This window comes from Brachyhypopomus gauderio, chromosome 3 (assembly GCF_052324685.1).
Source record: "Brachyhypopomus gauderio isolate BG-103 chromosome 3, BGAUD_0.2, whole genome shotgun sequence".
NCBI classification, from domain to species: Eukaryota; Metazoa; Chordata; class Actinopteri; order Gymnotiformes; family Hypopomidae; genus Brachyhypopomus; species Brachyhypopomus gauderio.
The window spans coordinates 41,890,697-41,910,078 of NC_135213.1; the positions used below are offsets into that span (position 1 = coordinate 41,890,697).

A 19,382-nucleotide genomic window follows, 5' to 3' on the forward strand; every position below is an offset into this window, starting at 1 on the left:
ACAGCAAGTTGTGTTGCATCCAATTCAATTCTCTCCACTGACCGTTCAGTCAATATCTTGATGGCGTCTGTATTGACACCTCTACTGAGACATCAAGCTGCCTCTTTGGAGCATGTTCGCTCCCAGATCAAACTGCAGTGTCGTGGTGCCAACACAGAATAATGGACCACGTCGGACACTTTTCACTTTTGATTCTTTTTGATTCACTTTTGATGACACGCTTTTGAATACCTGATCACCTGGAATTGGTACCAGCTTGAAGTTAATAGTGAGTAGACTTATGGAGATTCATTTATTTGAATTTTCTTCTCAAGCCATTTGCAACTCAGAAGCAATGACACTTGTGCACTCATCATTGAGCTTGAGGAAGTCCAAGGAATTGATCTCTATGTTACTCTCGCTCCGCCGAGCTGCGATGGCCGAGAGGTTAAGGCGTTGGACTTGAAATCCAATGGGGTTTCCCCGCGCAGGTTCGACTCCTGCTTGCAGCGTGAGTGTCTTGTTGGGCGTGTGGAAAGAGAGAGTGTGCTCTCTTCCTGCTAGCCAGTTTTAAATATGCTTCTCATGCCATTTGCAACTTTGTGCTGCCAAACTTTAGCAGTCCTAACTGATCCTGAAATAGTCCCAGGAATTGAGTTACAAATGGCTGCTTCGTCGTTACAATGTGTTGGCATGGAAATGCAGTGGGGTCTCTTGCAGCGTAGAGGATTAACTTGCCTCTCTAATGTGATTTGTGATGAGACCTTATGCCACCAGTGGGGAGAGCTCGCACTCACAGGTGCTTCATCCAAAGATCTTCATGCAACATAGCGATGTCTTGTTTCAGGTAAAAGAAAAAGTGCCACATTCTTTCATGGCCGGTCACTGGTTGCTCCGCCTTGCGCTAAAAGAGGGTCTCCCCGTCGGGGAATCGAACCCCGGTCTTCCGCGTGACAGGCGGAGATACTATCCACTATACTAACGAGGACACGTGCTGTGTCTCGCAGTGATGCTGAGTCAGGTGACGTGCACTTGTCCCCTTGATTTTAAAGTACTCTGAATCATTGTGCCTGCAAGGAGGTGGTAAAAAGAACACATTGTGGTGATATTGACTCACTGTTGCCACTCCTCTTTTACCATCGTCAGTTTGTGGACTTATGATAGGAAAAACTCAAAGAATCTTGGTGACCTACAAGTTTGATTCATCTGCCTTCCTAGTTAAGTCATGCAAACCATTTGCTGCAAAATTGGCTTTAGCTACATTGGCAATTCATTTTGTCTTCGTATTCCAGTGCATTGTACCGAACTGCAATATCCATCTTAGATCAACTGAGATTTTGCATTTCTCTCTTTCCCACATGCAAGTTCTGAATTTCTTGGCACACATTACTGCTTTGCATCTACTAAAAGCACTCCAGAGAAAGCTTCACTTCATACCTTCATGAGGTAGCTGTCGTTTGTACTTGTATTTTGGTGGTATTTTTGTTTTTTTTTGTTTGTGTGCGTTGTTTGTCTACTCTTGGAACATCCTGTGATTGGTTAGGGTAGGATTAGAGTTTAATTACGTTGGCCTCAGATTCTGGTTAATTCCAGGCTTCTTGTGCTAACCTTGTTGTTTGTTAGCTGTTGTTGGCAGTAATTAGTTGCTGCAGGTGCACTTGCCGCCATGCTCCAAGGAGTGAATTGGGGGCGGATACATTTTTTCTCCAGCTTTGTTAGTTCTTCCTCAGCCTCGCTTCTTCTTTCCTAGCCTCGTTAGCGCAGTAGGTAGCGCGTCAGTCTCATAATCTGAAGGTCGTGAGTTCGACCCTCACACGGGGCAGCAGAAGCTTTTTGAAAAGATTGACGAGCCCCCAAAAGATGCTCAAACGCTCTTTCCTTATTCACTCGCATGCTGAGCACACCCCCTACCTGAAAATAGTATTGGCACATGACTCTTACAGGTCATCCCTAGTTGATTCAAGCTGTGCTTTTTCTTTTGTAAATTCGCGTGTACACAGCAAGTTGTGTTGCATCCAATTCAATTCTCTCCACTGACCGTTCAGTCAATATCTTGATGGCGTCTGTATTGACACCTCTACTGAGACATCAAGCTGCCTCTTTGGAGCATGTTCGCTCCCAGATCAAACTGCAGTGTCGTGGTGCCAACACAGAATAATGGACCACGTCGGACACTTTTCACTTTTGATTCTTTTTGATTCACTTTTGATGACACGCTTTTGAATACCTGATCACCTGGAATTGGTACCAGCTTGAAGTTAATAGTGAGTAGACTTATGGAGATTCATTTATTTGAATTTTCTTCTCAAGCCATTTGCAACTCAGAAGCAATGACACTTGTGCACTCATCATTGAGCTTGAGGAAGTCCAAGGAATTGATCTCTATGTTACTCTCGCTCCGCCGAGCTGCGATGGCCGAGAGGTTAAGGCGTTGGACTTGAAATCCAATGGGGTTTCCCCGCGCAGGTTCGACTCCTGCTTGCAGCGTGAGTGTCTTGTTGGGCGTGTGGAAAGAGAGAGTGTGCTCTCTTCCTGCTAGCCAGTTTTAAATATGCTTCTCATGCCATTTGCAACTTTGTGCTGCCAAACTTTAGCAGTCCTAACTGATCCTGAAATAGTCCCAGGAATTGAGTTACAAATGGCTGCTTCGTCGTTACAATGTGTTGGCATGGAAATGCAGTGGGGTCTCTTGCAGCGTAGAGGATTAACTTGCCTCTCTAATGTGATTTGTGATGAGACCTTATGCCACCAGTGGGGAGAGCTCGCACTCACAGGTGCTTCATCCAAAGATCTTCATGCAACATAGCGATGTCTTGTTTCAGGTAAAAGAAAAAGTGCCACATTCTTTCATGGCCGGTCACTGGTTGCTCCGCCTTGCGCTAAAAGAGGGTCTCCCCGTCGGGGAATCGAACCCCGGTCTTCCGCGTGACAGGCGGAGATACTATCCACTATACTAACGAGGACACGTGCTGTGTCTCGCAGTGATGCTGAGTCAGGTGACGTGCACTTGTCCCCTTGATTTTAAAGTACTCTGAATCATTGTGCCTGCAAGGAGGTGGTAAAAAGAACACATTGTGGTGATATTGACTCACTGTTGCCACTCCTCTTTTACCATCGTCAGTTTGTGGACTTATGATAGGAAAAACTCAAAGAATCTTGGTGACCTACAAGTTTGATTCATCTGCCTTCCTAGTTAAGTCATGCAAACCATTTGCTGCAAAATTGGCTTTAGCTACATTGGCAATTCATTTTGTCTTCGTATTCCAGTGCATTGTACCGAACTGCAATATCCATCTTAGATCAACTGAGATTTTGCATTTCTCTCTTTCCCACATGCAAGTTCTGAATTTCTTGGCACACATTACTGCTTTGCATCTACTAAAAGCACTCCAGAGAAAGCTTCACTTCATACCTTCATGAGGTAGCTGTCGTTTGTACTTGTATTTTGGTGGTATTTTTGTTTTTTTTTGTTTGTGTGCGTTGTTTGTCTACTCTTGGAACATCCTGTGATTGGTTAGGGTAGGATTAGAGTTTAATTACGTTGGCCTCAGATTCTGGTTAATTCCAGGCTTCTTGTGCTAACCTTGTTGTTTGTTAGCTGTTGTTGGCAGTAATTAGTTGCTGCAGGTGCACTTGCCGCCATGCTCCAAGGAGTGAATTGGGGGCGGATACATTTTTTCTCCAGCTTTGTTAGTTCTTCCTCAGCCTCGCTTCTTCTTTCCTAGCCTCGTTAGCGCAGTAGGTAGCGCGTCAGTCTCATAATCTGAAGGTCGTGAGTTCGACCCTCACACGGGGCAGCAGAAGCTTTTTGAAAAGATTGACGAGCCCCCAAAAGATGCTCAAACGCTCTTTCCTTATTCACTCGCATGCTGAGCACACCCCCTACCTGAAAATAGTATTGGCACATGACTCTTACAGGTCATCCCTAGTTGATTCAAGCTGTGCTTTTTCTTTTGTAAATTCGCGTGTACACAGCAAGTTGTGTTGCATCCAATTCAATTCTCTCCACTGACCGTTCAGTCAATATCTTGATGGCGTCTGTATTGACACCTCTACTGAGACATCAAGCTGCCTCTTTGGAGCATGTTCGCTCCCAGATCAAACTGCAGTGTCGTGGTGCCAACACAGAATAATGGACCACGTCGGACACTTTTCACTTTTGATTCTTTTTGATTCACTTTTGATGACACGCTTTTGAATACCTGATCACCTGGAATTGGTACCAGCTTGAAGTTAATAGTGAGTAGACTTATGGAGATTCATTTATTTGAATTTTCTTCTCAAGCCATTTGCAACTCAGAAGCAATGACACTTGTGCACTCATCATTGAGCTTGAGGAAGTCCAAGGAATTGATCTCTATGTTACTCTCGCTCCGCCGAGCTGCGATGGCCGAGAGGTTAAGGCGTTGGACTTGAAATCCAATGGGGTTTCCCCGCGCAGGTTCGACTCCTGCTTGCAGCGTGAGTGTCTTGTTGGGCGTGTGGAAAGAGAGAGTGTGCTCTCTTCCTGCTAGCCAGTTTTAAATATGCTTCTCATGCCATTTGCAACTTTGTGCTGCCAAACTTTAGCAGTCCTAACTGATCCTGAAATAGTCCCAGGAATTGAGTTACAAATGGCTGCTTCGTCGTTACAATGTGTTGGCATGGAAATGCAGTGGGGTCTCTTGCAGCGTAGAGGATTAACTTGCCTCTCTAATGTGATTTGTGATGAGACCTTATGCCACCAGTGGGGAGAGCTCGCACTCACAGGTGCTTCATCCAAAGATCTTCATGCAACATAGCGATGTCTTGTTTCAGGTAAAAGAAAAAGTGCCACATTCTTTCATGGCCGGTCACTGGTTGCTCCGCCTTGCGCTAAAAGAGGGTCTCCCCGTCGGGGAATCGAACCCCGGTCTTCCGCGTGACAGGCGGAGATACTATCCACTATACTAACGAGGACACGTGCTGTGTCTCGCAGTGATGCTGAGTCAGGTGACGTGCACTTGTCCCCTTGATTTTAAAGTACTCTGAATCATTGTGCCTGCAAGGAGGTGGTAAAAAGAACACATTGTGGTGATATTGACTCACTGTTGCCACTCCTCTTTTACCATCGTCAGTTTGTGGACTTATGATAGGAAAAACTCAAAGAATCTTGGTGACCTACAAGTTTGATTCATCTGCCTTCCTAGTTAAGTCATGCAAACCATTTGCTGCAAAATTGGCTTTAGCTACATTGGCAATTCATTTTGTCTTCGTATTCCAGTGCATTGTACCGAACTGCAATATCCATCTTAGATCAACTGAGATTTTGCATTTCTCTCTTTCCCACATGCAAGTTCTGAATTTCTTGGCACACATTACTGCTTTGCATCTACTAAAAGCACTCCAGAGAAAGCTTCACTTCATACCTTCATGAGGTAGCTGTCGTTTGTACTTGTATTTTGGTGGTATTTTTGTTTTTTTTTGTTTGTGTGCGTTGTTTGTCTACTCTTGGAACATCCTGTGATTGGTTAGGGTAGGATTAGAGTTTAATTACGTTGGCCTCAGATTCTGGTTAATTCCAGGCTTCTTGTGCTAACCTTGTTGTTTGTTAGCTGTTGTTGGCAGTAATTAGTTGCTGCAGGTGCACTTGCCGCCATGCTCCAAGGAGTGAATTGGGGGCGGATACATTTTTTCTCCAGCTTTGTTAGTTCTTCCTCAGCCTCGCTTCTTCTTTCCTAGCCTCGTTAGCGCAGTAGGTAGCGCGTCAGTCTCATAATCTGAAGGTCGTGAGTTCGACCCTCACACGGGGCAGCAGAAGCTTTTTGAAAAGATTGACGAGCCCCCAAAAGATGCTCAAACGCTCTTTCCTTATTCACTCGCATGCTGAGCACACCCCCTACCTGAAAATAGTATTGGCACATGACTCTTACAGGTCATCCCTAGTTGATTCAAGCTGTGCTTTTTCTTTTGTAAATTCGCGTGTACACAGCAAGTTGTGTTGCATCCAATTCAATTCTCTCCACTGACCGTTCAGTCAATATCTTGATGGCGTCTGTATTGACACCTCTACTGAGACATCAAGCTGCCTCTTTGGAGCATGTTCGCTCCCAGATCAAACTGCAGTGTCGTGGTGCCAACACAGAATAATGGACCACGTCGGACACTTTTCACTTTTGATTCTTTTTGATTCACTTTTGATGACACGCTTTTGAATACCTGATCACCTGGAATTGGTACCAGCTTGAAGTTAATAGTGAGTAGACTTATGGAGATTCATTTATTTGAATTTTCTTCTCAAGCCATTTGCAACTCAGAAGCAATGACACTTGTGCACTCATCATTGAGCTTGAGGAAGTCCAAGGAATTGATCTCTATGTTACTCTCGCTCCGCCGAGCTGCGATGGCCGAGAGGTTAAGGCGTTGGACTTGAAATCCAATGGGGTTTCCCCGCGCAGGTTCGACTCCTGCTTGCAGCGTGAGTGTCTTGTTGGGCGTGTGGAAAGAGAGAGTGTGCTCTCTTCCTGCTAGCCAGTTTTAAATATGCTTCTCATGCCATTTGCAACTTTGTGCTGCCAAACTTTAGCAGTCCTAACTGATCCTGAAATAGTCCCAGGAATTGAGTTACAAATGGCTGCTTCGTCGTTACAATGTGTTGGCATGGAAATGCAGTGGGGTCTCTTGCAGCGTAGAGGATTAACTTGCCTCTCTAATGTGATTTGTGATGAGACCTTATGCCACCAGTGGGGAGAGCTCGCACTCACAGGTGCTTCATCCAAAGATCTTCATGCAACATAGCGATGTCTTGTTTCAGGTAAAAGAAAAAGTGCCACATTCTGTCATGGCCGGTCACTGGTTGCTCCGCCTTGCGCTAAAAGAGGGTCTCCCCGTCGGGGAATCGAACCCCGGTCTTCCGCGTGACAGGCGGAGATACTATCCACTATACTAACGAGGACACGTGCTGTGTCTCGCAGTGATGCTGAGTCAGGTGACGTGCACTTGTCCCCTTGATTTTAAAGTACTCTGAATCATTGTGCCTGCAAGGAGGTGGTAAAAAGAACACATTGTGGTGATATTGACTCACTGTTGCCACTCCTCTTTTACCATCGTCAGTTTGTGGACTTATGATAGGAAAAACTCAAAGAATCTTGGTGACCTACAGGTTTGATTCATCTGCCTTCCTAGTTAAGTCATGCGAACCATTTGCTGCAAAATTGGCTTTAGCTACATTGGCAATTCATTTTGTCTTCGTATTCCAGTGCATTGTACCGAACTGCAATATCCATCTTAGATCAACTGAGATTTTGCATTTCTCTCTTTCCCACATGCAAGTTCTGAATTTCTTGGCACACATTACTGCTTTGCATCTACTAAAAGCACTCCAGAGAAAGCTTCACTTCATACCTTCATGAGGTAGGTGTCGTTTGTACTTGTAGTTTGGTGGTATTTTTGTTTTTTTTTTTGTTTGTGTGCGTTGTTTGTCTACTCTTGGAACATCCTGTGATTGGTTAGGGTAGGATTAGAGTTTAATTACGTTGGCCTCAGATTCTGGTTAATTCCAGGCTTCTTGTGCTAACCTTGTTGTTTGTTAGCTGTTGTTGGCAGTAATTAGTTGCTGCAGGTGCACTTGCCGCCATGCTCCAAGGAGTGAATTGGGGGCGGATACATTTTTTCTCCAGCTTTGTTAGTTCTTCCTCAGCCTCGCTTCTTCTTTCCTAGCCTCGTTAGCGCAGTAGGTAGCGCGTCAGTCTCATAATCTGAAGGTCGTGAGTTCGACCCTCACACGGGGCAGCAGAAGCTTTTTGAAAAGATTGACGAGCCCCCAAAAGATGCTCAAACGCTCTTTCCTTATTCACTCGCATGCTGAGCACACCCCCTACCTGAAAATAGTATTGGCACATGACTCTTACAGGTCATCCCTAGTTGATTCAAGCTGTGCTTTTTCTTTTGTAAATTCGCGTGTACACAGCAAGTTGTGTTGCATCCAATTCAATTCTCTCCACTGACCGTTCAGTCAATACCTTGATGGCGTCTGTATTGACACCTCTACTGAGACATCAAGCTGCCTCTTTGGAGCATGTTCGCTCCCAGATCAAACTGCAGTGTCGTGGTGCCAACACAGAATAATGGACCACGTCGGACACTTTTCACTTTTGATTCTTTTTGATTCACTTTTGATGACACGCTTTTGAATACCTGATCACCTGGAATTGGTACCAGCATGAAGTTAATAGTGAGTAGACTTATGGAGATTCATTTATTTGAATTTTCTTCTCAAGCCATTTGCAACTCAGAAGCAATGACACTTGTGCACTCATCATTGAGCTTGAGGAAGTCCAAGGAATTGATCTCTATGTTACTCTCGCTCCGCCGAGCTGCGATGGCCGAGAGGTTAAGGCGTTGGACTTGAAATCCAATGGGGTTTCCCCGCGCAGGTTCGACTCCTGCTTGCAGCGTGAGTGTCTTGTTGGGCGTGTGGAAAGAGAGAGTGTGCTCTCTTCCTGCTAGCCAGTTTTAAATATGCTTCTCATGCCATTTGCAACTTTGTGCTGCCAAACTTTAGCAGTCCTAACTGATCCTGAAATAGTCCCAGGAATTGAGTTACAAATGGCTGCTTCGTCGTTACAATGTGTTGGCATGGAAATGCAGTGGGGTCTCTTGCAGCGTAGAGGATTAACTTGCCTCTCTAATGTGATTTGTGATGAGACCTTATGCCACCAGTGGGGAGAGCTCGCACTCACAGGTGCTTCATCCAAAGATCTTCATGCAACATAGCGATGTCTTGTTTCAGGTAAAAGAAAAAGTGCCACATTCTGTCATGGCCGGTCACTGGTTGCTCCGCCTTGCGCTAAAAGAGGGTCTCCCCGTCGGGGAATCGAACCCCGGTCTTCCGCGTGACAGGCGGAGATACTATCCACTATACTAACGAGGACACGTGCTGTGTCTCGCAGTGATGCTGAGTCAGGTGACGTGCACTTGTCCCCTTGATTTTAAAGTACTCTGAATCATTGTGCCTGCAAGGAGGTGGTAAAAAGAACACATTGTGGTGATATTGACTCACTGTTGCCACTCCTCTTTTACCATCGTCAGTTTGTGGACTTATGATAGGAAAAACTCAAAGAATCTTGGTGACCTACAGGTTTGATTCATCTGCCTTCCTAGTTAAGTCATGCGAACCATTTGCTGCAAAATTGGCTTTAGCTACATTGGCAATTCATTTTGTCTTCGTATTCCCGTGCATTGTACCGAACTGCAATATCCATCTTAGATCAACTGAGATTTTGCATTTCTCTCTTTCCCACATGCAAGTTCTGAATTTCTTGGCACACATTACTGCTTTGCATCTACTAAAAGCACTCCAGAGAAAGCTTCACTTCATACCTTCATGAGGTAGGTGTCGTTTGTACTTGTAGTTTGGTGGTATTTTTGTTTTTTTTTTTGTTTGTGTGCGTTGTTTGTCTACTCTTGGAACATCCTGTGATTGGTTAGGGTAGGATTAGAGTTTAATTACGTTGGCCTCAGATTCTGGTTAATTCCAGGCTTCTTGTGCTAACCTTGTTGTTTGTTAGCTGTTGTTGGCAGTAATTAGTTGCTGCAGGTGCACTTGCCGCCATGCTCCAAGGAGTGAATTGGGGGCGGATACATTTTTTCTCCAGCTTTGTTAGTTCTTCCTCAGCCTCGCTTCTTCTTTCCTAGCCTCGTTAGCGCAGTAGGTAGCGCGTCAGTCTCATAATCTGAAGGTCGTGAGTTCGACCCTCACACGGGGCAGCAGAAGCTTTTTGAAAAGATTGACGAGCCCCCAAAAGATGCTCAAACGCTCTTTCCTTATTCACTCGCATGCTGAGCACACCCCCTACCTGAAAATAGTATTGGCACATGACTCTTACAGGTCATCCCTAGTTGATTCAAGCTGTGCTTTTTCTTTTGTAAATTCGCGTGTACACAGCAAGTTGTGTTGCATCCAATTCAATTCTCTCCACTGACCGTTCAGTCAATACCTTGATGGCGTCTGTATTGACACCTCTACTGAGACATCAAGCTGCCTCTTTGGAGCATGTTCGCTCCCAGATCAAACTGCAGTGTTGTGGTGCCAACACAGAATAATGGACCACGTCGGACACTTTTCACTTTTGATTCTTTTTGATTCACTTTTGATGACACGCTTTTGAATACCTGATCACCTGGAATTGGTACCAGCATGAAGTTAATAGTGAGTAGACTTATGGAGATTCATTTATTTGAATTTTCTTCTCAAGCCATTTGCAACTCAGAAGCAATGACACTTGTGCACTCATCATTGAGCTTGAGGAAGTCCAAGGAATTGATCTCTATGTTACTCTCGCTCCGCCGAGCTGCGATGGCCGAGAGGTTAAGGCGTTGGACTTGAAATCCAATGGGGTTTCCCCGCGCAGGTTCGACTCCTGCTTGCAGCGTGAGTGTCTTGTTGGGCGTGTGGAAAGAGAGAGTGTGCTCTCTTCCTGCTAGCCAGTTTTAAATATGCTTCTCATGCCATTTGCAACTTTGTGCTGACAAACTTTAGCAGTCCTAACTGATCCTGAAATAGTCCCAGGAATTGAGTTACAAATGGCTGCTTCGTCGTTACAATGTGTTGGCATGGAAATGCAGTGGGGTCTCTTGCAGCGTAGAGGATTAACTTGCCTCTCTAATGTGATTTGTGATGAGACCTTATGCCACCAGTGGGGAGAGCTCGCACTCACAGGTGCTTCATCCAAAGATCTTCATGCAACATAGCGATGTCTTGTTTCAGGTAAAAGAAAAAGTGCCACATTCTGTCATGGCCGGTCACTGGTTGCTCCGCCTTGCGCTAAAAGAGGGTCTCCCCGTCGGGGAATTGAACCCCGGTCTTCCGCGTGACAGGCGGAGATACTATCCACTATACTAACGAGGACACGTGCTGTGTCTCGCAGTGATGCTGAGTCAGGTGACGTGCACTTGTCCCCTTGATTTTAAAGTACTCTGAATCATTGTGCCTGCAAGGAGGTGGTAAAAAGAACACATTGTGGTGATATTGACTCACTGTTGCCACTCCTCTTTTACCATCGTCAGTTTGTGGACTTATGATAGGAAAAACTCAAAGAATCTTGGTGACCTACAGGTTTGATTCATCTGCCTTCCTAGTTAAGTCATGCGAACCATTTGCTGCAAAATTGGCTTTAGCTACATTGGCAATTCATTTTGTCTTCGTATTCCAGTGCATTGTACCGAACTGCAATATCCATCTTAGATCAACTGAGATTTTGCATTTCTCTCTTTCCCACATGCAAGTTCTGAATTTCTTGGCACACATTACTGCTTTGCATCTACTAAAAGCACTCCAGAGAAAGCTTCACTTCATACCTTCATGAGGTAGGTGTCGTTTGTACTTGTAGTTTGGTGGTATTTTTGTTTTTTTTTTTGTTTGTGTGCGTTGTTTGTCTACTCTTGGAACATCCTGTGATTGGTTAGGGTAGGATTAGAGTTTAATTACGTTGGCCTCAGATTCTGGTTAATTCCAGGCTTCTTGTGCTAACCTTGTTGTTTGTTAGCTGTTGTTGGCAGTAATTAGTTGCTGCAGGTGCACTTGCCGCCATGCTCCAAGGAGTGAATTGGGGGCGGATACATTTTTTCTCCAGCTTTGTTAGTTCTTCCTCAGCCTCGCTTCTTCTTTCCTAGCCTCGTTAGCGCAGTAGGTAGCGCGTCAGTCTCATAATCTGAAGGTCGTGAGTTCGACCCTCACACGGGGCAGCAGAAGCTTTTTGAAAAGATTGACGAGCCCCCAAAAGATGCTCAAACGCTCTTTCCTTATTCACTCGCATGCTGAGCACACCCCCTACCTGAAAATAGTATTGGCACATGACTCTTACAGGTCATCCCTAGTTGATTCAAGCTGTGCTTTTTCTTTTGTAAATTCGCGTGTACACAGCAAGTTGTGTTGCATCCAATTCAATTCTCTCCACTGACCGTTCAGTCAATACCTTGATGGCGTCTGTATTGACACCTCTACTGAGACATCAAGCTGCCTCTTTGGAGCATGTTCGCTCCCAGATCAAACTGCAGTGTCGTGGTGCCAACACAGAATAATGGACCACGTCGGACACTTTTCACTTTTGATTCTTTTTGATTCACTTTTGATGACACGCTTTTGAATACCTGATCACCTGGAATTGGTACCAGCATGAAGTTAATAGTGAGTAGACTTATGGAGATTCATTTATTTGAATTTTCTTCTCAAGCCATTTGCAACTCAGAAGCAATGACACTTGTGCACTCATCATTGAGCTTGAGGAAGTCCAAGGAATTGATCTCTATGTTACTCTCGCTCCGCCGAGCTGCGATGGCCGAGAGGTTAAGGCGTTGGACTTGAAATCCAATGGGGTTTCCCCGCGCAGGTTCGACTCCTGCTTGCAGCGTGAGTGTCTTGTTGGGCGTGTGGAAAGAGAGAGTGTGCTCTCTTCCTGCTAGCCAGTTTTAAATATGCTTCTCATGCCATTTGCAACTTTGTGCTGCCAAACTTTAGCAGTCCTAACTGATCCTGAAATAGTCCCAGGAATTGAGTTACAAATGGCTGCTTCGTCGTTACAATGTGTTGGCATGGAAATGCAGTGGGGTCTCTTGCAGCGTAGAGGATTAACTTGCCTCTCTAATGTGATTTGTGATGAGACCTTATGCCACCAGTGGGGAGAGCTCGCACTCACAGGTGCTTCATCCAAAGATCTTCATGCAACATAGCGATGTCTTGTTTCAGGTAAAAGAAAAAGTGCCACATTCTGTCATGGCCGGTCACTGGTTGCTCCGCCTTGCGCTAAAAGAGGGTCTCCCCGTCGGGGAATCGAACCCCAGTCTTCCGCGTGACAGGCGGAGATACTATCCACTATACTAACGAGGACACGTGCTGTGTCTCGCAGTGATGCTGAGTCAGGTGACGTGCACTTGTCCCCTTGATTTTAAAGTACTCTGAATCATTGTGCCTGCAAGGAGGTGGTAAAAAGAACACATTGTGGTGATATTGACTCACTGTTGCCACTCCTCTTTTACCATCGTCAGTTTGTGGACTTATGATAGGAAAAACTCAAAGAATCTTGGTGACCTACAGGTTTGATTCATCTGCCTTCCTAGTTAAGTCATGCGAACCATTTGCTGCAAAATTGGCTTTAGCTACATTGGCAATTCATTTTGTCTTCGTATTCCAGTGCATTGTACCGAACTGCAATATCCATCTTAGATCAACTGAGATTTTGCATTTCTCTCTTTCCCACATGCAAGTTCTGAATTTCTTGGCACACATTACTGCTTTGCATCTACTAAAAGCACTCCAGAGAAAGCTTCACTTCATACCTTCATGAGGTAGGTGTCGTTTGTACTTGTAGTTTGGTGGTATTTTTGTTTTTTTTTTTGTTTGTGTGCGTTGTTTGTCTACTCTTGGAACATCCTGTGATTGGTTAGGGTAGGATTAGAGTTTAATTACGTTGGCCTCAGATTCTGGTTAATTCCAGGCTTCTTGTGCTAACCTTGTTGTTTGTTAGCTGTTGTTGGCAGTAATTAGTTGCTGCAGGTGCACTTGCCGCCATGCTCCAAGGAGTGAATTGGGGGCGGATACATTTTTTCTCCAGCTTTGTTAGTTCTTCCTCAGCCTCGCTTCTTCTTTCCTAGCCTCGTTAGCGCAGTAGGTAGCGCGTCAGTCTCATAATCTGAAGGTCGTGAGTTCGACCCTCACACGGGGCAGCAGAAGCTTTTTGAAAAGATTGACGAGCCCCCAAAAGATGCTCAAACGCTCTTTCCTTATTCACTCGCATGCTGAGCACACCCCCTACCTGAAAATAGTATTGGCACATGACTCTTACAGGTCATCCCTAGTTGATTCAAGCTGTGCTTTTTCTTTTGTAAATTCGCGTGTACACAGCAAGTTGTGTTGCATCCAATTCAATTCTCTCCACTGACCGTTCAGTCAATACCTTGATGGCGTCTGTATTGACACCTCTACTGAGACATCAAGCTGCCTCTTTGGAGCATGTTCGCTCCCAGATCAAACTGCAGTGTTGTGGTGCCAACACAGAATAATGGACCACGTCGGACACTTTTCACTTTTGATTCTTTTTGATTCACTTTTGATGACACGCTTTTGAATACCTGATCACCTGGAATTGGTACCAGCATGAAGTTAATAGTGAGTAGACTTATGGAGATTCATTTATTTGAATTTTCTTCTCAAGCCATTTGCAACTCAGAAGCAATGACACTTGTGCACTCATCATTGAGCTTGAGGAAGTCCAAGGAATTGATCTCTATGTTACTCTCGCTCCGCCGAGCTGCGATGGCCGAGAGGTTAAGGCGTTGGACTTGAAATCCAATGGGGTTTCCCCGCGCAGGTTCGACTCCTGCTTGCAGCGTGAGTGTCTTGTTGGGCGTGTGGAAAGAGAGAGTGTGCTCTCTTCCTGCTAGCCAGTTTTAAATATGCTTCTCATGCCATTTGCAACTTTGTGCTGACAAACTTTAGCAGTCCTAACTGATCCTGAAATAGTCCCAGGAATTGAGTTACAAATGGCTGCTTCGTCGTTACAATGTGTTGGCATGGAAATGCAGTGGGGTCTCTTGCAGCGTAGAGGATTAACTTGCCTCTCTAATGTGATTTGTGATGAGACCTTATGCCACCAGTGGGGAGAGCTCGCACTCACAGGTGCTTCATCCAAAGATCTTCATGCAACATAGCGATGTCTTGTTTCAGGTAAAAGAAAAAGTGCCACATTCTGTCATGGCCGGTCACTGGTTGCTCCGCCTTGCGCTAAAAGAGGGTCTCCCCGTCGGGGAATTGAACCCCGGTCTTCCGCGTGACAGGCGGAGATACTATCCACTATACTAACGAGGACACGTGCTGTGTCTCGCAGTGATGCTGAGTCAGGTGACGTGCACTTGTCCCCTTGATTTTAAAGTACTCTGAATCATTGTGCCTGCAAGGAGGTGGTAAAAAGAACACATTGTGGTGATATTGACTCACTGTTGCCACTCCTCTTTTACCATCGTCAGTTTGTGGACTTATGATAGGAAAAACTCAAAGAATCTTGGTGACCTACAGGTTTGATTCATCTGCCTTCCTAGTTAAGTCATGCGAACCATTTGCTGCAAAATTGGCTTTAGCTACATTGGCAATTCATTTTGTCTTCGTATTCCAGTGCATTGTACCGAACTGCAATATCCATCTTAGATCAACTGAGATTTTGCATTTCTCTCTTTCCCACATGCAAGTTCTGAATTTCTTGGCACACATTACTGCTTTGCATCTACTAAAAGCACTCCAGAGAAAGCTTCACTTCATACCTTCATGAGGTAGGTGTCGTTTGTACTTGTAGTTTGGTGGTATTTTTGTTTTTTTTTTTGTTTGTGTGCGTTGTTTGTCTACTCTTGGAACATCCTGTGATTGGTTAGGGTAGGATTAGAGTTTAATTACGTTGGCCTCAGATTCTGGTTAATTCCAGGCTTCTTGTGCTAACCTTGTTGTTTGTTAGCTGTTGTTGGCAGTAATTAGTTGCTGCAGGTGCACTTGCCGCCATGCTCCAAGGAGTGAATTGGGGGCGGATACATTTTTTCTCCAGCTTTGTTAGTTCTTCCTCAGCCTCGCTTCTTCTTTCCTAGCCTCGTTAGCGCAGTAGGTAGCGCGTCAGTCTCATAATCTGAAGGTCGTGAGTTCGACCCTCACACGGGGCAGCAGAAGCTTTTTGAAAAGATTGACGAGCCCCCAAAAGATGCTCAAACGCTCTTTCCTTATTCACTCGCATGCTGAGCACACCCCCTACCTGAAAATAGTATTGGCACATGACTCTTACAGGTCATCCCTAGTTGATTCAAGCTGTGCTTTTTCTTTTGTAAATTCGCGTGTACACAGCAAGTTGTGTTGCATCCAATTCAATTCTCTCCACTGACCGTTCAGTCAATACCTTGATGGCGTCTGTATTGACACCTCTACTGAGACATCAAGCTGCCTCTTTGGAGCATGTTCGCTCCCAGATCAAACTGCAGTGTCGTGGTGCCAACACAGAATAATGGACCACGTCGGACACTTTTCACTTTTGATTCTTTTTGATTCACTTTTGATGACACGCTTTTGAATACCTGATCACCTGGAATTGGTACCAGCATGAAGTTAATAGTGAGTAGACTTATGGAGATTCATTTATTTGAATTTTCTTCTCAAGCCATTTGCAACTCAGAAGCAATGACACTTGTGCACTCATCATTGAGCTTGAGGAAGTCCAAGGAATTGATCTCTATGTTACTCTCGCTCCGCCGAGCTGCGATGGCCGAGAGGTTAAGGCGTTGGACTTGAAATCCAATGGGGTTTCCCCGCGCAGGTTCGACTCCTGCTTGCAGCGTGAGTGTCTTGTTGGGCGTGTGGAAAGAGAGAGTGTGCTCTCTTCCTGCTAGCCAGTTTTAAATATGCTTCTCATGCCATTTGCAACTTTGTGCTGACAAACTTTAGCAGTCCTAACTGATCCTGAAATAGTCCCAGGAATTGAGTTACAAATGGCTGCTTCGTCGTTACAATGTGTTGGCATGGAAATGCAGTGGGGTCTCTTGCAGCGTAGAGGATTAACTTGCCTCTCTAATGTGATTTGTGATGAGACCTTATGCCACCAGTGGGGAGAGCTCGCACTCACAGGTGCTTCATCCAAAGATCTTCATGCAACATAGCGATGTCTTGTTTCAGGTAAAAGAAAAAGTGCCACATTCTTTCATGGCCAGTCACTGGTTGCTCCGCCTTGCGCTAAAAGAGGGTCTCCCCGTCGGGGAATCGAACCCCGGTCTTCCGCGTGACAGGCGGAGATACTATCCACTATACTAACGAGGACACGTGCTGTGTCTCGCAGTGATGCTGAGTCAGGTGACGTGCACTTGTCCCCTTGATTTTAAAGTACTCTGAATCATTGTGCCTGCAAGGAGGTGGTAAAAAGAACACATTGTGGTGATATTGACTCACTGTTGCCACTCCTCTTTTACCATCGTCAGTTTGTGGACTTATGATAGGAAAAACTCAAAGAATCTTGGTGACCTACAGGTTTGATTCATCTGCCTTCCTAGTTAAGTCATGCAAACCATTTGCTGCAAAATTGGCTTTAGCTACATTGGCAATTCATTTTGTCTTTGTATTCCAGTGCATTGTACCGAACTGCAATATCCATCTTAGATCAACTGAGATTTTGCATTTCTCTCTTTCCCACATGCAAGTTCTAAATTTCTTGGCACACATTACTGCTTTGCATCTACTAAAAGCACTCCAGAGAAAGCTTCACTTCATACCTTCATGAGGTAGGTGTCGTTTGTACTTGTATTTTGGTGGTATTTTTGTTTTTTTTTTGTTTGTGTGCGTTGTTTGTCTACTCTTGGAACATCCTGTGATTGGTTAGGGTAGGATTAGAGTTTAATTACGTTGGCCTCAGATTCTGGTTAATTCCAGGCTTCTTGTGCTAACCTTGTTGTTTGTTAGCTGTTGTTGGCAGTAATTAGTTGCTGCAGGTGCACTTGCCGCCATGCTCCAAGGAGTGAATTGGGGGCGGATACATTTTTTCTCCAGCTTTGTTAGTTCTTCCTCAGCCTCGCTTCTTCTTTCCTAGCCTCGTTAGCGCAGTAGGTAGCGCGTCAGTCTCATAATCTGAAGGTCGTGAGTTCGACCCTCACACGGGGCAGCAGAAGCTTTTTGAAAAGATTGACGAGCCCCCAAAAGATGCTCAAACGCTCTTTCCTTATTCACTCGCATGCTGAGCACACCCCCTACCTGAAAATAGTATTGGCACATGACTCTTACAGGTCATCCCTAGTTGATTCAAGCTGTGCTTTTTCTTTTGTAAATTCGCGTGTACACAGCAAGTTGTGTTGCATCCAATTCAATTCTCTCCACTGACCGTTCAGTCAATACCTTGATGGCGTCTGTATTGACACCTCTACTGAGACATCAAGCTGCCTCTTTGGAGCATGTTCGCTCCCAGATCAAACTGCAGTGTCGTGGTGCCAACACAGAATAATGGACCACGTCGGACACTTTTCACTTTTGATTCTTTTTGATTCACTTTTGATGACACGCTTTTGAATACCTGATCACCTGGAATTGGTACCAGCATGAAGTTAATAGTGAGTAGACTTATGGAGATTCATTTATTTGAATTTTCTTCTCAAGCCATTTGCAACTCAGAAGCAATGACACTTGTGCACTCATCATTGAGCTTGAGGAAGTCCAAGGAATTGATCTCTATGTTACTCTCGCTCCGCCGAGCTGCGATGGCCGAGAGGTTAAGGCGTTGGACTTGAAATCCAATGGGGTTTCCCCGCGCAGGTTCGACTCCTGCTTGCAGCGTGAGTGTCTTGTTGGGCGTGTGGAAAGAGAGAGTGTGCTCTCTTCCTGCTAGCCAGTTTTAAATATGCTTCTCATGCCATTTGCAACTTTGTGCTGACAAACTTTAGCAGTCCTAACTGATCCTGAAATAGTCCCAGGAATTGAGTTACAAATGGCTGCTTCGTCGTTACAATGTGTTGGCATGGAAATGCAGTGGGGTCTCTTGCAGCGTAGAGGATTAACTTGCCTCTCTAATGTGATTTGTGATGAGACCTTATGCCACCAGTGGGGAGAGCTCGCACTCACAGGTGCTTCATCCAAAGATCTTCATGCAACATAGCGATGTCTTGTTTCAGGTAAAAGAAAAAGTGCCACATTCTTTCATGGCCAGTCACTGGTTGCTCCGCCTTGCGCTAAAAGAGGGTCTCCCCGTCGGGGAATCGAACCCCGGTCTTCCGCGTGACAGGCGGAGATACTATCCACTATACTAACGAGGACACGTGCTGTGTCTCGCAGTGATGCTGAGTCAGGTGACGTGCACTTGTCCCCTTGATTTTAAAGTACTCTGAATCATTGTGCCTGCAAGGAGGTGGTAAAAAGAACACATTGTGGTGATATTGACTCACTGTTGCCACTCCTCTTTTACCATCGTCAGTTTGTGGACTTATGATAGGAAAAACTCAAAGAATCTTGGTGACCTACAGGTTTGATTCATCTGCCTTCCTAGTTAAGTCATGCAAACCATTTGCTGCAAAATTGGCTTTAGCTACATTGGCAATTCATTTTGTCTTTGTATTCCAGTGCATTGTACCGAACTGCAATATCCATCTTAGATCAACTGAGATTTTGCATTTCTCTCTTTCCCACATGCAAGTTCTAAATTTCTTGGCACACATTACTGCTTTGCATCTACTAAAAGCACTCCAGAGAAAGCTTCACTTCATACCTTCATGAGGTAGGTGTCGTTTGTACTTGTATTTTGGTGGTATTTTTGTTTTTTTTTTGTTTGTGTGCGTTGTTTGTCTACTCTTGGAACATCCTGTGATTGGTTAGGGTAGGATTAGAGTTTAATTACGTTGGCCTCAGATTCTGGTTAATTCCAGGCTTCTTGTGCTAACCTTGTTGT

General features: G+C 45.0%; 29 non-coding genes across 29 annotated transcripts; 19 read left to right on the top strand and 10 right to left on the bottom strand.

Moving 5' to 3' along the window:
* The first annotated feature begins 409 nt into the window (after positions 1-409).
* trnas-uga (transfer RNA serine (anticodon UGA)) lies at positions 410-491 on the top strand. Its single transcript has one exon. It is a non-coding gene; the product is annotated as a tRNA-Ser (tRNA).
* Positions 492-895: 404 nt separating this feature from the next.
* On the bottom strand, positions 896-967 carry trnad-guc (transfer RNA aspartic acid (anticodon GUC)). Its single transcript has one exon. It is a non-coding gene; the product is annotated as a tRNA-Asp (tRNA).
* A 761-nt stretch (positions 968-1,728) lies between these two features.
* trnam-cau (transfer RNA methionine (anticodon CAU)) lies at positions 1,729-1,801 on the top strand. Its single transcript has one exon. It is a non-coding gene; the product is annotated as a tRNA-Met (tRNA).
* Positions 1,802-2,384: 583 nt separating this feature from the next.
* Positions 2,385-2,466, top strand: trnas-uga (transfer RNA serine (anticodon UGA)). Its single transcript has one exon. It is a non-coding gene; the product is annotated as a tRNA-Ser (tRNA).
* A 404-nt stretch (positions 2,467-2,870) lies between these two features.
* trnad-guc (transfer RNA aspartic acid (anticodon GUC)) lies at positions 2,871-2,942 on the bottom strand. Its single transcript has one exon. It is a non-coding gene; the product is annotated as a tRNA-Asp (tRNA).
* Positions 2,943-3,703: 761 nt separating this feature from the next.
* trnam-cau (transfer RNA methionine (anticodon CAU)) lies at positions 3,704-3,776 on the top strand. Its single transcript has one exon. It is a non-coding gene; the product is annotated as a tRNA-Met (tRNA).
* Positions 3,777-4,359: 583 nt separating this feature from the next.
* Positions 4,360-4,441, top strand: trnas-uga (transfer RNA serine (anticodon UGA)). Its single transcript has one exon. It is a non-coding gene; the product is annotated as a tRNA-Ser (tRNA).
* A 404-nt stretch (positions 4,442-4,845) lies between these two features.
* On the bottom strand, positions 4,846-4,917 carry trnad-guc (transfer RNA aspartic acid (anticodon GUC)). The gene has a single exon. It is a non-coding gene; the product is annotated as a tRNA-Asp (tRNA).
* Positions 4,918-5,678: 761 nt separating this feature from the next.
* Positions 5,679-5,751, top strand: trnam-cau (transfer RNA methionine (anticodon CAU)). The gene has a single exon. It is a non-coding gene; the product is annotated as a tRNA-Met (tRNA).
* Positions 5,752-6,334: 583 nt separating this feature from the next.
* trnas-uga (transfer RNA serine (anticodon UGA)) lies at positions 6,335-6,416 on the top strand. The gene has a single exon. It is a non-coding gene; the product is annotated as a tRNA-Ser (tRNA).
* A 404-nt stretch (positions 6,417-6,820) lies between these two features.
* On the bottom strand, positions 6,821-6,892 carry trnad-guc (transfer RNA aspartic acid (anticodon GUC)). The gene has a single exon. It is a non-coding gene; the product is annotated as a tRNA-Asp (tRNA).
* Positions 6,893-7,655: 763 nt separating this feature from the next.
* trnam-cau (transfer RNA methionine (anticodon CAU)) lies at positions 7,656-7,728 on the top strand. Its single transcript has one exon. It is a non-coding gene; the product is annotated as a tRNA-Met (tRNA).
* Positions 7,729-8,311: 583 nt separating this feature from the next.
* trnas-uga (transfer RNA serine (anticodon UGA)) lies at positions 8,312-8,393 on the top strand. Its single transcript has one exon. It is a non-coding gene; the product is annotated as a tRNA-Ser (tRNA).
* A 404-nt stretch (positions 8,394-8,797) lies between these two features.
* trnad-guc (transfer RNA aspartic acid (anticodon GUC)) lies at positions 8,798-8,869 on the bottom strand. The gene has a single exon. It is a non-coding gene; the product is annotated as a tRNA-Asp (tRNA).
* A 763-nt stretch (positions 8,870-9,632) lies between these two features.
* trnam-cau (transfer RNA methionine (anticodon CAU)) lies at positions 9,633-9,705 on the top strand. The gene has a single exon. It is a non-coding gene; the product is annotated as a tRNA-Met (tRNA).
* A 583-nt stretch (positions 9,706-10,288) lies between these two features.
* Positions 10,289-10,370, top strand: trnas-uga (transfer RNA serine (anticodon UGA)). The gene has a single exon. It is a non-coding gene; the product is annotated as a tRNA-Ser (tRNA).
* A 404-nt stretch (positions 10,371-10,774) lies between these two features.
* trnad-guc (transfer RNA aspartic acid (anticodon GUC)) lies at positions 10,775-10,846 on the bottom strand. Its single transcript has one exon. It is a non-coding gene; the product is annotated as a tRNA-Asp (tRNA).
* A 763-nt stretch (positions 10,847-11,609) lies between these two features.
* On the top strand, positions 11,610-11,682 carry trnam-cau (transfer RNA methionine (anticodon CAU)). Its single transcript has one exon. It is a non-coding gene; the product is annotated as a tRNA-Met (tRNA).
* Positions 11,683-12,265: 583 nt separating this feature from the next.
* Positions 12,266-12,347, top strand: trnas-uga (transfer RNA serine (anticodon UGA)). Its single transcript has one exon. It is a non-coding gene; the product is annotated as a tRNA-Ser (tRNA).
* Positions 12,348-12,751: 404 nt separating this feature from the next.
* On the bottom strand, positions 12,752-12,823 carry trnad-guc (transfer RNA aspartic acid (anticodon GUC)). Its single transcript has one exon. It is a non-coding gene; the product is annotated as a tRNA-Asp (tRNA).
* Positions 12,824-13,586: 763 nt separating this feature from the next.
* trnam-cau (transfer RNA methionine (anticodon CAU)) lies at positions 13,587-13,659 on the top strand. The gene has a single exon. It is a non-coding gene; the product is annotated as a tRNA-Met (tRNA).
* A 583-nt stretch (positions 13,660-14,242) lies between these two features.
* trnas-uga (transfer RNA serine (anticodon UGA)) lies at positions 14,243-14,324 on the top strand. The gene has a single exon. It is a non-coding gene; the product is annotated as a tRNA-Ser (tRNA).
* A 404-nt stretch (positions 14,325-14,728) lies between these two features.
* trnad-guc (transfer RNA aspartic acid (anticodon GUC)) lies at positions 14,729-14,800 on the bottom strand. Its single transcript has one exon. It is a non-coding gene; the product is annotated as a tRNA-Asp (tRNA).
* Positions 14,801-15,563: 763 nt separating this feature from the next.
* On the top strand, positions 15,564-15,636 carry trnam-cau (transfer RNA methionine (anticodon CAU)). The gene has a single exon. It is a non-coding gene; the product is annotated as a tRNA-Met (tRNA).
* A 583-nt stretch (positions 15,637-16,219) lies between these two features.
* Positions 16,220-16,301, top strand: trnas-uga (transfer RNA serine (anticodon UGA)). The gene has a single exon. It is a non-coding gene; the product is annotated as a tRNA-Ser (tRNA).
* Positions 16,302-16,705: 404 nt separating this feature from the next.
* trnad-guc (transfer RNA aspartic acid (anticodon GUC)) lies at positions 16,706-16,777 on the bottom strand. The gene has a single exon. It is a non-coding gene; the product is annotated as a tRNA-Asp (tRNA).
* A 762-nt stretch (positions 16,778-17,539) lies between these two features.
* On the top strand, positions 17,540-17,612 carry trnam-cau (transfer RNA methionine (anticodon CAU)). The gene has a single exon. It is a non-coding gene; the product is annotated as a tRNA-Met (tRNA).
* A 583-nt stretch (positions 17,613-18,195) lies between these two features.
* trnas-uga (transfer RNA serine (anticodon UGA)) lies at positions 18,196-18,277 on the top strand. Its single transcript has one exon. It is a non-coding gene; the product is annotated as a tRNA-Ser (tRNA).
* A 404-nt stretch (positions 18,278-18,681) lies between these two features.
* Positions 18,682-18,753, bottom strand: trnad-guc (transfer RNA aspartic acid (anticodon GUC)). Its single transcript has one exon. It is a non-coding gene; the product is annotated as a tRNA-Asp (tRNA).
* Positions 18,754-19,382: the final 629 nt, after the last annotated feature.